At 38.3% G+C, this 12,705-nt stretch overlaps 1 protein-coding gene across 1 annotated transcript in view; it reads right to left on the minus strand.

The window, feature by feature from the left end:
* The window catches only part of CASP10 (caspase 10), a 32,284-nt gene extending 32,126 nt beyond the window's left edge, over positions 1 to 158 (minus strand). The window contains exon 1 of the mRNA XM_060622937.3: positions 104 to 158. The gene's annotated coding sequence lies outside the window, so the exon portion shown is untranslated. The remainder of the gene's footprint in view (positions 1 to 103) is intronic.
* Between the last annotated feature and the right edge of the window lie 12,547 nt (positions 159 to 12,705).

The raw sequence follows: 12,705 nt of genomic DNA on the forward strand, positions 1-12,705 counted from the left end.
GTGCCATTGCTGACAACGAGAGCTTTTGCAAGTTTCTAAAACTGAAGGAAGGAACAAGGCTAGCGTGTAAGACCTCAGCAGGGGAAAGGTGCTAATCACATACCTTCAGATCAAATTCCGCTTGTCCTCTGGAGGTAAATGGTTCCGGGGGAAATTGCCTGAAAACAAGTTTTTAAGAAATTAAAATTCTCTGTGTAATCCACGTTCCAGGGAAGCTCCCATTTGCGCGGGAAGAGAACTCAAGACTTTCTGCCTATGCAAGTGAAAACTGGATGTCCCGGTTCGGGTAACTTGATAATTAACTTCCTGCTCACGTCATAGCTCCCTTGACGGCCTCTCCCCCTCCCTTTTCCAGGTTTAGGATAACTCTGACAAACAGCGCCTCCTAAAGGCAAGAGTTACAACTTTCCTGCCGGACAGCTAGGGATTTTCCCAGGTTAAACCAAAGACTGCTGCAAATGAATTCTTGGAAGGCACTAAGTGTTTTTAGCCTTTCCCTTGGATCACTAAGATTGGAGAATCAAAAAAGAAAGAGAGAGAATTGGAAAAGGAGAGAAGGAGAGGAGATGAGAGAAGGAGGGAAACAGAAAAAGAAAGAAAGAAAGAAAGAAAGAAAGAAAGAAAGAAAGAAAGAAAGAAAAGTAAAAAAGAAAAGAGAGAGAAAGAGGAAGCAGGGAAGGAGGAGGAGAGAGGAAGGAGGGAAGGATGGAAGGAGAAAGAAAGAAAGAAAGAAAGAAAGAAAGAAAGAAAGGTAAAAAAGAAAAGAGAGAGAAAGAGGAAGCAGGGAAGGAGGAGGAGAGAGGAAGGAGGGAAGGATGGAAGGAGAAAGAAAGAAAGAAAGAAAGAAAGAAAGAAAGAAAGAAAAGGAAGGAAAGAAGGAAGGAAGGAGGAATATTTTCCTCACCATCTCCTCCCCCAAACTCATTTAACCTTTAAAATAAAACCCAAAAAGCTCAAGAAAGGGTGGTCAGCCATATTAACTCTTTCTCAAAAAATTGCATGTGCAAATAAAAACATTATTAAGACAAAAAAAGAGGGAGAGCTAGACTATAAGCCCATTTGGAGGTATTTTCAGGGAACTCAATTAACAGCAGACAAAGTCGATGAAATCTTTGGCCTCATAGCACATTCAATGCAGCAGGAAAGAGACTTTGGAGACATTATTTCTAAGAATAAAAACAATACCTAATACTTATATGGCAACTACCATGTGCCAGGTACTATTTTTCATTCAATCATCTCAAGTCTCTAAGATAAATACTACTAGTATGAACGCTCTTTTAAGGTGCGAAAACTAAGACACAGAAAGGTTAAGTAATTTGACACAGTGAACTAGTGGGAAAGCCATAATTTAAACCAGCAAACCTGACTCTAATTCACTATACTATAATTCAACTAATTCAAACGTGCAGAGCTCTGGGAAGAAGCACAGAATCTTAGAAAAGTATTTTATCTCTGAAAAAGAAGTAAGATTTATGATGCTTTATTAACAAATATATTAAAGTGCCATTCTCATATCCTTGGCGTCATCCAGAGAATTTCTGTGTTTAAGAAAGACGAGCCCTATTACTCAACTATAAAAATGAATGAAATCTTGCCATTTGCAACGTGGATAGACCTCGAGTGTATTATGCTAAGTGAAAGAAGCCAATCAGAGAAAGACAAATACCATGTGATTTTACTTACATGCAGAATCTAAAAAACAAAACAAATGAACAAACAAACAAAACAGTAACAGACTCATAGATACAGGAAACTGTTGGTTACTAGAGTGAGGTTTGGGGGGCAACCAAAATACGTGAAGGAGATTAAGAGGTAGAAACTTTCAATTATAAAATAAGTAAGTGATGGGAATGTAACATAGAGCATAGGAAATATAGTCAGTAATTTTGTAACCACTCTGTGTGGTGACAGATGGTAACTATACTTAACATGGGGATCATTTCATAATGTATAAAAATATAGAATCACTATTAGGTATACTTGAAACTAACAGGATATTCTATGTCAATTGTAGTTCAATTTTTAAAAATTTTTTTTAATGTTTTTATTTATTTTTGAGACAGAGAGAGACAGAGCATGAATGGGGGAGGGTCAGAGAGAGGGAGACACAGAATTGAAACAGGCTCCAGGCTCTGAGCTGTCAGCACAGGGGCCCCATGCGGGGCTCAAACTCACGGACCGCGAGATCGTGACCTGAGCCGAAGTCGGCGCTCAACCGACTGAGCCACCCAGGCACCCCTGTAGTTCAATTTTTAAAAAGCTTACAACTTGAGGGGTGCCTGGGTAGTTCAGTCGGTTAAGTGGCAGACTCTTGGTTTTGGCTCAGGTCATGATCTCACGGTTTGTGGTTTGGAACCCCGAGTTGGCTCCACACTGGCAGTGTGGAGCTTTTTGGGATTCTCTTGCTCTCCCTCTCTCTGCCTCTCCCCCCCTCAAAATAAATAAATAAACTTAAAAAAAATAAAATAAGCCTATAACTTGAAGTCTAGAGGAAGGAAGGAAGGAAGGAAGGAAGGAAGGAAGGATGTAAGAAAAGAAGGAAGGAAGGAAAGAAAAGAGAGGGGAGAAGGAGGGAGGGGGAAAGAGAGATTAAATTGCTCTGCAAGTGTGAAAACTGGAAGCAAGTGTGAAAAACCTGAATGTGGCTTGAGGAAATGATTGTGTATGACACAATAAAGTACATAAGCCGTTTCAACTTTTGTTCAACAATATCAAATATTTAGTAACCTCTTCCTAAGTGCAAAGCACTGAACTGGGCACAGTTAGGAAGAAAGTGAATACAATGCAATGTCTGCCTTCAAATAATTATGACTACTACCATTTCTTCACCTCTTCTTTTCTGATTAACTGTATAAAGTCAAGATTATTAGTCCATTCAGTAGATGATGAAATCAAAGTTCAGAGATGCTAAGTATCTTGCTATCATCCCAAAGCTGTTGATCCCAAGGCTACTGCCGCCTGTAACTCCATGTGACATAATGTCTGTAAACATTGGGCAGGGCATGGTGACGCTGCCACGGGGCTTCACCTAAATGCCACAAAAGCCCCAAGGAACAAAGGATGGATCCTGATGAAGATGCCTTGGAGGAGGAGGTATTGAGCTAAGCCTGGAAAGTAGAAGTAGAATAGAGACAAATGAAGTAAAACTTAAACTTTTATCCTAGTACTCAACCAAAGTTTACACTCAAACCAAGTTTACAGAGGTAAGACCGTGTGCCATGTCATTTGTATTGAATATTTCATACTTCTTCCAATTTGGAACACAGTTACTGAGGGCGTGCTGATGGCAAGTTGATAGTAGTGGAAAGAATAAACATTTCTTACAGCATCTTTCCTGATTGGTTGCAGTCAGCTGGGTCTACATGAAGAGCTAGTCAAAACCTACATAGCCTTTTATAGCGATGGGAGTCTGCTACTACCCTGGTGACAAAGAGGAAATACTGGATTATTTCTTTTTAGTTCTGCCTTGAGAGTGGCTGGTGGTGGCAATAGAAGGTTTTTCTTTACAACCAGGCTTTGGTCCAGGTTTTCCACCCTCAAAATTTATAAAAGGAAACTTTATAAGTGTAAAGACTCCTGAACTAAAAAATGGACACAGGTGATGGGGAAGGTAGGTGTATGAACTGGAGAAGAGCTCTGTGCCCTAAAATTTGCACTTCAACCCTGGTTCTGAGGTAGCAGGTTATTTTGATTAGCCATCCCATCCCAAACTTCCAGGACCTCCACACCTTATCCACACACTCCAGACCTTGCCAGAAACAATTTTATTCATGGGAGCATGGTGAAGCCAAGTACCAAAGTAGAAGACTTTCTCTGGCAAGGATCCCAGCAGAGATCTCTAACTAGTGAACTGGCAGGAGACAAGTAAAATGTGGCCCATTTTGGATTCACTATATTACAGACTGACCTGTATTAATATGTCCCTTTTCTTATTACAAAAGTGGTAATTAAAAAAGAGAGGTTAACTTCCAGTATTTAATGTAGAAAAGCTGGAAAATGGAGAAACATGCAGTAACTTGTAGTCTATAACTACCTTAAAATTTTAGTATATATTCTTTCACATTTTTATGTGTATATTATTTACCAAAAATTTAATTATGCTGTATAATTTTCTTTTTTCACTTAATAACACACATTTTTTCCCATATCATTACATAATCTTTGAAAACATGATGTATAGTGGCTACATGATATTCCCTTCCGTGGATGTTCCATATGTATTTAACCAATTTCTAATTATCAGACATCCAATTTGTTTCCAAGTTTTTGCTATTGTGAACAATGCTGCATAGAAGATACTTATAGAGGGGTGCCTGGGTGACTCAGTCCGTTAAGCATCAGACTCTTGAGCTCCGCTCAGGTCAGGATCTTGCAGTTCCATGCAATGGAGCCCCGTGTCAGGCTCTGCGTTCACAGTGTGGACCCTGCTTGAGACTCTGTCTCTCCCTTCTCTGCCTCTCCCCCCCAAAAAATAAATTAATTAACATTAAAAAAAGAAGATACTTACAGACAAATCTTGGCACATTTTTTATTATTTAAAATAAATTAAATTAAATTATTTAAAACATTTTAAAATTATTTTCTTTGGATGAACCCAAATGTAGAATTAGTAAGCTAATCTTTAAATTCACCCTACCCCAGTCCATCTTACTTTTAAGTGAGCTGGGGGCAGGGGGGCGGTGCCTGGGTGGCTCAGTCAGTTGAGCATCTGACTCTTGATTTCAGGTCAGGTCATGATCGCAGGGCCGTGGGATAGAGCCCTGCATCAGGCTCAGCATTTATCATGGAGCCTCCTTGAGAGTCTCTCTCTGCCCCTCCCCCTCAAAAAAAAATTAAGTGAGCTTGGGACAAGAAGCTCAGTAATTCTGAGGTGACAAAAACCTCAAAGTTCCACAAGATAATGATGTTTACTAAAAGATTTTAACAGGTTAACATTGGATTCGCTAGGGAACTAGGTGGATGTGGTTAAAAGAGTAAAATATTTTTAATGCTGCTAAAAAAAAAAGAATCAAAAGATAACTCAAAATGGGTCAGAGACCTAAATGTAAGAACTAAAATCATAAAACTCTTACAAGAAAATATAAGAGTAACTCTTCATGACCTTGCCTAATGGCAATAGTTTTGGACATATAATGCCAAAACTTTTAAGCAACAAAAGAAAAAATACATCAATTAGACATCATCAAAATATACAAATTTTGTACTAGAAGAGACCCTATTTAGAAAGTGAAAAGACAATCCCCAGAATGGAAGAAACTATTTGCAAATCTTCTATCTGATAAGAGACTAGTATCCAGAATATATAAGCAATACTTATACCAGAACAGTAAAAAGATAATCAATTAAAAATGGGAAAGGATTTGGAGGAGCCAAGATGGCGGAACAGCGTGGAAGCTTTTTGTGTGTCTTGCGTCCATGAAATACAGCCAGACCAACACTAAACCATCCTACACACCTAGAAAACTGATTGGAGGATTAACACAACAATCTGCACAACCTGAACCACAGAATTCAGCGGGTACGTGGCACAGAGAGCTGAACTTGGGGAGCAAGAAGCCACTAAAGGTAGGGAACCCCTTTTGCAGGCAGAGGGAGGATGGAGACTGGGGAGGGGGGGAGCATATGGGAAAAGCACCCCTCCCCAAAAGTAGCTGGAGAGAAAGTGGAAAACTGGAAACAGCCACAGGACTAAACTAAAAAGGGAGAAAGGAGAAAGGAGAGGGTTTAAATTCCATTAAGACTGTAAACAAGGGGAGCGCAAAGGCTGCAACTCTGCAGCTTGATACCTGACGATGCTCTGGTGGGAAGGGCGAATCCCCAGGAACAGAGTGGGGTCTGGGAGGTTCTCAGGCCACACAGGGAAAAGCAGTTCCACTGCTGGGGGGCATTTGGTAGAGACTATTGAAGCCACCTGGTCCCAGCAGACCCTGGAAGGCAGCCACATTTGCTGGTGCTGGGACAAGGTCGTTGAGGGTGAAGCCTGGTACCAGATTGTGTTGTGATTTTCCATAATCCCTGAAATGCTGCTGCTACACTGTCTCACGAACTTTTTTGGGGGCAGGCTGGCACCTGGCCACAGTCTCAGAGCACCGGCAACAGCATGGCCCAGCAGGCGTTCCTGGGTGCAGCCAACATTTGGCCATTGCTCATTCAGCCATTGCTCGGTGAGACCCTCCCACAGAGGGGCGGAACGGGTCAAAGCCACAGTCCTTCGGAAGTAAGGGGCCGGGGAAAACAGCCACATCTGACACAAAACTTGGGAGAGCAGTACTGCCTCAGGCCTGGTCACAGAGAGTGAAAAAGCGGGAGTGGACGAGAGCTAAAGACAGAGGACCGGTGTGCAATTGCTGATCCAGGAGAACAGACTGGGTAGCTGGGTGGCACCATTTTCACTGCTCCCGCAAATGTGCATACGCACCTACGAGCACCGCAACAATCCACCCCAGTAGGCTAGCAGCACCATCTAGTGGAGAGCAGAGCTGTTACACTGAGCCCCACCCAACTGGGCCAACATTGCTCTTCAAGAACACAAGCCTCACCGCCCGGCTTAATTTATGGACTATAAAGAGCTACATAGACTGACCTGTAGGGGAAAATGAGGCAATTTCAGTCCTACTTCAATCTGTTAGCAGGTTCATCTATTCAATTTTTTTTCTTTTTTAATCTTTTTTTTCTTTTTCATTTTCTTCTTTTACAATTCTTCTCTTTTTCTTGAATACAGAAAGAGAAAAAATTCATTTTTATTTTCAATTTTTATTAAAAATGTCTGTCTTCAATTTTTATTACTATATTTTTTACTTTTGTGTAATTTTTTTCAAATTCTACTTTACTTCCATCATTTTATATTGGTCTACTTCAGTGTACTCACCTTTTCAAATTTTCAAACAATTTCCTTTTTTTCTTTCTCTTTTTTCTCTTTCTCATTTCTTTTCATTTTCTTGAATGCAGAAAGAGAAAAACTTCATTTTTACATTCAATTTCTTTTAAAAATATATTTATTTAATTTTGTATACTATGTTTTTTGCTTTTATGTAAATTCGTTCAAATTCTATCTTACTCCCATCATTTTATTTTATTCTACTACAGTGTATTCACTTTTTCAAATTTTCAAATGATTTCTTTTTTTTCTTTTCTCTTTTTCTCTTTTTCTCTTTTTCTTTTTTCTCTTTTTTCTCTTTTTCATTTCTTTTCTTTTTTCTTAAATACAGAAAATGAAAAAATTCATATTTACTTTTAATTTTTATTAAAAATATTTTTCTTTAAATTTTTTTCTACTATATTCTTTCCTTTTGTGTATATTTTTTCAAATTCTATTTTACCCCCATCATCTCATTTTAGTCTACTTCAATGTACTCATTTTTTCAAATTCTCAAACGATTTCCTTTTTTTTTCTCCCCCCCTTTTTTTCTCTAATCTGTCAAACCACTTTCAACATCCAGACCAAAACATGCCTAGGATCTAGAATCGTCTATTCTATTTGTGTGTGTGTGTGTGTTTTAAGTTTTAATTTTAATATTTTTTTAATTTTAATTTTTTTAATTTCAATTTTTCTACCTCATTAATTCCTTTTCTCCCTTCAAAATGACGAAACAAAAGAAGTCACCCCAAAAGAAAGAGCATGAAGAAATGACAGCCAGGGATTTAACCAACACAGATACAAGCAGGATGTCTGAACCAGAATTCAGAATCATGATAATAACAATACTAGCTGGAGTCAAAAATAGATTAGAATCCCTTTCTGCAGAGATAAAACAAGTAAAAAATAGCCAGAATGAAATTAAAAATGCTATAACTGAGCTGCAATCATGGATGGATGCAGCGGCAGCAAGGATGGACGAGGCAGAACAGAGAATCAGCCATATAGAGGACAAACTTATAGAGCATAACGAAGCATAAAAAAAGAGGGAGATTAAGGCAAAAGAGCACGATTTAAGAATTTGAGAAACCAGTGACTCATTAAAAAAGGAACAACATCAGAATCATAGGGATCCTAGAAGAGGAAGACAGAGAAATGGGGGTAAAAGGGTTATGTGAGCAAATCATAGTGGAAAACTTCCCTAACCTGGGGAAAGACACAGACATCGAAATCCAGGAAGCACAGAGGACTCCCACTAGATTCAATAAAAACCAACCATCAACAAGGCATATCATAGTCAAATTCCCAAAATACTCAGGCAAGGAGAGAATCATGAAAGCAGCAAAGGAAAAAAGTCCTTAACTACAAGGGAAGACAGATCAGTTTGCAGCAGACCTATCCACAGAAACTTGGCAGGCCAGAAAGGAGTGGCAGGATATATTCAATGTGCTGAATCAGAAAAATATGCAGCCAAGAATTCTTTATCCAGCAAGGCTATCATTAAAACTAGAAGGAGAGGTAAAAAGTTCCCCAGACAAACAGAAATTAAAGGAGTTTGTGACCGCTAAACCAGCCCTGCAAGAAATTTTAAGGAGGATTCTCTGAGGGGAGAAAAGATGAATGAATAAATAAATAAATAAATAAATAAATAGCAAAAGCAACAAGATTAGAAAGGACAAGAGAACACCACCAGAAACTCCAACTCTACAAGCAACATAATGGCAATAAATTCATATCTTTCAGTGTCACTCTAAACGTCAATGGACTCAATGCTCCAATCAAAAGACAGAGTAACAGAATGGATAAGAAAACAGGATCCATCTATATGTTGTTTACAAGAGACTCACTTTAGAGCTAAAGACACTTTCAGATTGAAAATAAGGGGATAGAGAACCATCTATCACGCTAATGGTCAACAAAAGAAAGCTGGAGTAGCCATACTTATATCAGACAATTTAGACGTTAAATAAAGACTGTATCAAGAGATGCAGAAGGGTATTACATCATAATCAAGGGGTCTATAGACCAAGAAGACCTAACAATTGTAAACATTTATGTGCCAAATGTGAAAACACCCAAATATATAAATCAATTAATCATAAACATAAAGAAACTCATCAAGTTACCATAATAGTAGGAGACTTCAACACCCCACTCACAGCAAAGAACAGATCATCTAATCAAAAAATCAACAAGGAAACAAGGGCTTTGAATGACAGATTGGACCAGATGGACTTAACAGATATATTCAGAACATTTCATCCTAAAGCAGCAGAGTATACATTCTTCTCCAGTGCACATGGAACATTCTCCAGAATAGACCATATACTGGGACACAAATCAGCCCTAAGTAAGTACAAAAAGATCGACATCATACCATGCATATTTTCAGACCACAATGCTATGAAACTCAAAATCAACCACAAGAAAAAATTTGGAAAGGTAACAAATACTTGGAGACTGAAGAACATCCTACTAAAGAATGAATGGGCTAAACAAGCAGTTAAAGAGGAAGTTAAAAAGTATATGGAAGTCAATGAAAATGATAGCACCACAACCCAAAACCTCTGGGACACAGCAAAGGCAGTCATAAGAGGAAAGTATATAGCAATCCAGGCCTTCCTAAAGAAGGAAGAAAGATCTCAGATACACAACCTAACCTTATGCTTTAATGAGTTGGGAAAAGAACAGCAAATAAAACCCAAAACCAGAAGAAGACAGGAAATAATAAAGATTAGAGCAGAAATTAATGCTATCGAAACCAAAAAAAAAAAAAAAACAAAAAACAAAAAACAAAAAACAGTAGAACAGATCAATGAAACCAGAAGCTGGTTCTTTGAAAGAATTAACAAAATTGATAAACCACTAGCCAGTTTGATCAAGAAGAAAAAGGAAAGGACCCGAAAATAAAACCAAGAATGAAAGAGGAAAGATCACAACCAACACAGCAGAAATAAAAACAATAATAAGAGAATATTATGAGCAATTATATGCCAATAAAATGGGCAATCTGGAAGATATCAACAAATTCCCAGAAACACATACACTACCAAAACTGAAACAGGAAGAAATGGAAAATTTGAACAGACCCATAACCAGTAAGGAAATCGAATTAGTAATCAAAAATCTCCCCCAAAAACAAGAGTCCAGGGCCAGATGGCTTCCCAGAAGAACTCTATCAAACATTTAAGAAAGAGTTAACACCTATTCTCTTGAAACTATTCCAAAAAATAGAAACGGAAGGGAAACTTCCAAACTCTTTCTATGAAGCCAGCATTACCTTGATTCCAAAACCAGAGACCCCACTAAAAAGGAGAACTATAGACCAATTTCCCTGATGAACACGGATACAAAAATCCTCAACAAGATATTAGTCAACTGGATCCAACAATACCTTAAAAAAAATTATTCACCATGATCAAGTGGGATTTATACCTGGGATGCAAGGCTGGTTCAATATCCACAAAACAATTAATGTGATTCATCACATCAATAAGAGAAAGGACAAGAACCATATGATCCTCTCAATAGATGCAGAGAAAACATTTGACAAAATACAGCATCCTTTCTTGATAAAAACCTTCAAGAAAGTAGGGATAGAAGGAGCATACTTCGAGATGATAAAAGCCATATATGAACGACCCAACGCTAATATCATCTTCAATGGGGAAAAACTGAGAGCTTTTCCCCTAAGGTCAGGAACAAGACAGGGATGTCCACTCTCACCACTGTTATTCAACAAAGTATTAGAAGTCTTAGCCTCTGCAATCAGACAACACAAAGAAATAAAAGGCATCCAGATCAGCCAGGAGGAGGTCAAACTTTCACTCTTTGCAGATGGCATGATACTCTATGTGGAAAATCCAAAAGATTCCACCAAAAAACTGCTAGAACTGATCCATGAATTCAGCAAAGTGGCAGGATATAAAATCAATGCACAGAAATCGGTTGCATTCCTATACACCAACAATGAAGCAACAGAAAGAGAAATCAAGGAATTGATCCCGTTTACAGTTGCACCAAAAACCATAAAATACCTAGGAATAAATCTAACCACAGAGGTGAAAAATCTATACACTGAAAACTATAGAAAGCTGATGAAAGAAATTGAAGAAGACACAAAGAAATGGAAAAAGATTCTACGTTCCTGGATAGGAAGAACAAATATTGTTAAAATGTCGATACTACCCAAAGCAATCTACATATTCAATGCGATCCCTATCAAAGTAACATCAGCATTCTTCACAGAGCTAGAACAAATAATCCTAAAATTTGTATGGAACCAGAAAAGACCCTGAATAGCCAAAGCGATCTTGAAAAAGAAAACCAAAGCAGGAGGCATCACAATCCCAGACTTCAAGCTATACTACAAAGTTATAATCATCAAGACAGTATGATACTGGCACAAGAACAGACACTCAGGTCAATGGAACAGAATAGAGAACCCAGAAATGGACCCACAAAAGTATGGCCAACTAATCTTTGACAAAACAGGAAAGAATATCCAATGGAATAAAGAGAGTCTCTTCAGCAAGTGGTGCTGGGAAAACTGGACAGCGACATGCAGAAGAATGAACCTGGACCACTTTCTTACACCATACACAAAAATAAACTCAAAATGGATGAAAGACCTCAATGTAAGACAGGAAGCCATCAAAATCCTCGAGGAGAAAGCAAGCAAAAACCTCTTTGACCGTGGCCGTAGCAACTTCTTACTCAATACATCTCCAGAGGCAAGGGAAACCAAAGCAAAAATGAACTATTGGGACCTCATCAAAATAAAAAGCTTTTACACAGCGAAGGAAATAATCAGCAAAACTAAAAGGCAACGGACAGAATAGGAGAAGATATTTGCAAATGATATATCAGATAAAGGGTTAGTATCCAAAATCTACAAAGAACTTATCAAACTCAACACCCAAAAAACAAATAATCCAGTGAAGAAATGGGCAAAAGGCATGAATAGACACTTCTCCAAGGAAGACATCCAGATGGCCAACCGACACATGAAAAAATGCTCAACATCACTCCTCCTCAGGGAAATACAAATCAAAACCACAATGAGATATACCACCTTACACCTGTCAGAATGACTAACATGAACAACTCAGGCAATAACAGATGTTGGCGAGGATGTGGACAAAGAGGATCTCTTTTGCATTGTTGGTGGCAATGCAAGCTTGTGCAGCCACTCTGGAAAACAGTATGGAGGTTCCTCAAAAAACTAATAATAGAACTACCCTACGAACCAGCAATTGCACTACTAGGCATTTATCCATGGGATACAGGTGTGCTGTGTTGAAAGGATATATACGCTCCCATGTTTATAGCAGCGCTATGGACAATAGCCAAAGTATGGAAAGAGCCCAAATGTCCATCGACAGATGAATAGATAAAGAAGAAGTGGTATATATATATATATATATATACACACACACACACACACACACACACACACACACACACACAATGGAGTATTACTTGGCAATCAAAAAGAATGAAATCTTGCCATTTGCAACTATGTGGATGGAACTGGAGAGTATTATGCTAAGTGAAGTCAGTCAGAGAAAGACAAAAATCATATGACTTCACTCATATGAGGACTTTAAGAGACAAAACAGATGAACATAAGGGAAGGGAAACAAAAATAATATAAATACAGAGAGGGGGACAAAACACAAGAGACTCATAAATATGGAGAACAAACTGAGGGTTTCTGGAGGGGTTGTGGGAGGGGGATGGGCTAAATGGGTAAGGGGCATTAAGGAATCTACTCCTGAAATCACTGTTTCACTATATGCTAACTCATTTGGATGTAAACTTTAAAAAATAAAAAATAAAATTTT

The sequence above is a fragment of the Panthera onca genome, chromosome C1, assembly GCF_046562875.1.
Source record: "Panthera onca isolate mPanOnc1 chromosome C1, mPanOnc1 haplotype 2, whole genome shotgun sequence".
NCBI classification, from domain to species: Eukaryota; Metazoa; Chordata; class Mammalia; order Carnivora; family Felidae; genus Panthera; species Panthera onca.